Below are 4,518 nucleotides of genomic sequence, written 5' to 3' on the forward strand. Positions count from 1 at the left end.
GAGACTTCGGACGAAAAAAAAGAGAAAAAGAGGCCATAAAATAAATAGAAAAGGCCCAAATAACAAAAAATGAAAAAATGAGAGAAAAAGATAGAAGGGGCAATGCTACTATCCTTTTACGACAATTGTGCTTCAAAGTAGCACCATGACCTTCATGATAGAGAGTCTCCTATGTTGTCACTTTCATATACTAGTGGGAATTTTTCATTATAGAACTTGGCTTATATATTCCAATGATGGGCTTCCTCAAAATGCCCTAGGTCTTCATGAGCAAGCAAGTTGGATGCACACCCACTTAGTTTCTTTTTGAGATTTCATACACTTATAGCTCTAGGGCATCCGTTGCATGGCAATCCATACTCACTCACATTGATATCTATTGATGGGCATCTCCATAGCCCGTTGATACACCTAGTTGATGTGAGGCTATGTTCTTTTTTTGTCTTCTGCACAACCACCATTCTATTCCACCTACAGTGTTATATCCATGGCTCACACTCATGTATTGCGTGAAGATTGAAGAAGTGTGAGAACATCAAAAGTATGAAACAATTGCTTGGCTTGTCATCGGGGTTGTGCATGATTTAAATATTTTGTGTGATGAAGATAGAGCATTGCCAGACTATATGATTTTGTAGGGATAGCTTTCTTTGGCCATGTTATTTTGAGAAGACATGATTGCTTAGTTAGTATGCTTGAAGTATTATTATTTCTATGTCAATATTAAACTTTTATCTTGAATCTTTCGGATCTGAACATTCATGCCACAATAGAGAAAAATACATTGAAGAATATTCTAGAAAGCATTCCACATCAAAAATTCTGTTTTTATCATTTACCTACTCGAGGACGAGCATGAATTAAGCTTGGGGATGCTGATACGTCTCCAACGTATCTATAATTTTTGATTGTTCCATGCTATTATATTATCTGTTTTGGATGTTTATGGGCTTTATTATACACTTTTATATTATTTTGGGACTAATCTATTAACTGGAGGCCTAGCCCAAATTGTTGTTTTCTTGCCTATTTTAGTGTTTCGAAGAAAAGGAATATCAAACGGAGTCCAAACGGAATGAAACCTTCGGGAAAGTTATTTTTGGAACGGAAGCAATCCAGGAGACTTGGAGTTTACGTCAGGGAAGCTTCGAGGTGGCCATGAGGCAGGGAGGTGCGCCTGCCCCCTGGGTGTGCCCCCACCCTCGTGGGCCCCTCGTGGCTCCCCTGATCGACTTCTTTTGCCTGTATATATATATCAATATACCTAGAAACATCAAGGAGCAGAATAGATCGGGAGTGACGCGGAGCATCCCAAGGCCATCCCCATGGACCCAACTACATCTCCTACAACACCTCTTGGACCCATGACACAAGCACGTGCAAGAGCTCTCAAAACCGAGGTGACATCACTCCTCTCATGTTTCCACTTCGATGCACATGAGACATGGCTACTACCTCATACGGACACATTGTGCATACTCAGGTACCATGGAGAAGCTAAGGAGCAAGGAGAAGAAGAAGAGGAAGATGGACGTGAAGACGGAGAAGAAGAAGTGATGAAAAAGAAGCTACAGGCTCCGGACGACCGGCCAGGACTGGACGTCCGACGACCTCCAGGCTCTGGACGTCCGACCCAGACCGGACGTCCGACACTTCCACACCCGAGCCAAAACTATGGACTTACGATGCTCCACGGATGACTGACGCTCCTCGGACGACCGACCCCGACCAGACGTCCGACCGAAGACCACCCGAGCCGAATCTACGGACGTCCGACAGGCATCGGACGTCCGGACCCTCGCGAGCCTCCGGACGACCGGTGACCTCCGGACGTCCGACGCCTGTGCGCTGTTTAGTGTTGGGCCACAGCCCATGTACCCCTTCGCCCCCCCTCTTTTGCACTAAAACTATATATACTCCACCCCGTCCAACTTTCTAGGGTTAGCAAAGGATTAGCTCATATTTTGTGAGAGAGCTTTGCTCATCCACTTGCTTACCTTCTCCTCGGAGATTCGAGCCTCCTACGGAGGAGATCCCCCAAGCGGATTCAAGACCCCTCTTTAGGGAAGAACATCAAGACCTCCTCATGGAGAAGACCATTACCCTTGTATCGTCCTTAGTTGACCGTGTACCGTGTGAACCCCATGTATTCGAGGATCTAGCACATGTGTGACTTTCTTGTGTTGGTTTAGTGATTCTCTTGTGTTTCCCTTGTGTTATCCCTCTTTTCCACCTCGTGTTCTTCATGTTCATGACGGGATCCACTCCTTTCATGAAAGATCGGCCCATAGGGTTCCTACCCTACATCATCTTGGTATCATGAGCCACGATGATCACGATTTCGGAGCCTCCCAATTGTGTTTCTAGCCTAGTTTTTTGTTGTTTTCCATCCTAATTCAAAAATTCCCCACAAAAATAGCCCTAAATTTCTTTTTGTGATTTGTTGGTATGTTGAAATTTTGTTGGATTTGATCCGTGGATTTGCTTTGTTTTGAGTGGATCAAGCTTTTCCCCCTTGTCTCCACCCTTTCCATCCACAAAATCCTCTGGATTCGGCGATTTCCCACATCTCCATCACGAACACGTGAAGTTCATCCCGTGCCCGAATTTCGCCCAGGCACTGGACGTCCGACCCAGCCCGGACGTCCGACGAACCCTGACGAAACTAAATTTCTTTCAGTTTTGCACCACAATCGCCCCACATTTCCGCATACGCATTCCTACCACCGATACACCATCACCACTTCTGCATACCATCACCATTGCTTACCCGTTTCGCACTCCGACACATGTTGCCACTTCAAGTTTTGAGAATTTGAGTTGTGGTTCCGTATCGTTTTGTGTTTCGGCTATCTAGGTACGGTTCAACATCGACATCACCGCCGCTCATCTTCGCCACGGACGCGTCATCAACAACGACCACCTTGACTACATCTTGGTATTCGGTCCACCATTTTGACACCATACCGTAAGCAAGAACGGTAACCTCGTCTTGGTATCGTGATACATCATTCTTGCCATTACATTGATAGCCATCATAGCCTTACTCCTTTGCGTTTCTTACCCATCGAGACTAGCCATTGAGTATTGCCGGCAACGAGACTTGTGCACATTAGTGATCATACTTCACATAGCATACATACATCATTGTTGCATATATTGGTATCATCTTTTGTGTCACAAAGTTGTCATCGCATACACAATTGCTATATTGGTTCGTGAAGCATCGCATGAGAAAAGAGCTCCACCATCAAAGAGCCAAACAAGCTTTTAAGCAAATAGGGAAGATAAGCAAAGAGCTTTTAAGCAAGAACCGTAGCATCATACAACATTAAGATTGTCATACTAGATCATTTTGGATCATATCATAGAAACACCTTGCATAGAACATACTTGGGATAGAAGTCGTTGCATTTTTGCTACGTAGGTTGTGCACAAGTTCTTGTATCCGCCTATTGTGCAATCGTGCTAGCGTCTCTCTAGTGTTGTGCAACAAGAGCATTTTTGTGGATTCCACATTTTGGCTCATCCTTGGTTGCCCAATCCCACTTTTCTATTTGTGTGTATGTTTCCGTGTACCTTATATGCTTGGTCTACTTGTTACTTTGCATCTTGCGAATCTTTTCCAGCATTATTGAAGCTCACTTACAATTGCATAAAATTTTGTGCCACCATCCTAACCAAGCTCCACCATAAGCTTTTACTTGTGTAGGTGTGAGAAACTGACAAGAGCTAGTACCAATTGTGTTATTTCCTTGTCCTACATTGGAGTGATCATCGATCCACTTTCAACTTCAGTCAAGGTACATTTGGTATTCGTTCTTCTCTTTCTACCACTCACATTTGTCTTGGAATGATGGATAGGCCAAGTACTTCTACCAACCCACTCTTCATTGAGCATGATGACGACATGAAATCCTACGTCACCAAGAGCCACCTCTTTGGTGCACAACGTGCTTTTCTCAAGAGCAACAAGCCATGAGTGAACGCATCGACAACCTCGCCGCCGACTTGCGACTCTCCGAGAAACGTACAAGGGACTACTTGGACCACAAGCGCGACGATCACAAGCAAGAGAATGACGAAAGGATGGATGAAATTCGCGCTTTGTTGCTCAACCGCTCTTCTTCCACTTCGTCTTCATCAAGAAGGACTCGCTCAAGTCGACACTCCGACTTCACCCTCTCCGGCTCAAGTACACCGACATCGAACACTCTACGCCGTGCCGCATGCAACAATCGTAAAGCAAGCCTCAATCCTCTATGCGACACCGATTCTCAAGAGCTCTGACGATGTCAAACCCAAGAGGCTTTTGCGCTAGCACGAGAACAGCAACGACAACGCCAACATGAAGAGGAAGAGCGAGCGCGCCTCCACCAAGTTGCACAAGATGCCGAGGCACAACGCCAAGAACAAAAACTACGTGAAGCTCAAGCACTTGCGGCGCAACAAGCCCTTCAAGATTCAAGTCGAGCCATAGCCAACCGAGGCCGACAAGCTCGAGAACAAGAAGAAGCA

The sequence above is a fragment of the Triticum aestivum genome, chromosome 7A (genome assembly GCF_018294505.1).
Source record: "Triticum aestivum cultivar Chinese Spring chromosome 7A, IWGSC CS RefSeq v2.1, whole genome shotgun sequence".
In the NCBI taxonomy this organism is placed as follows: domain Eukaryota; kingdom Viridiplantae; phylum Streptophyta; class Magnoliopsida; order Poales; family Poaceae; genus Triticum; species Triticum aestivum.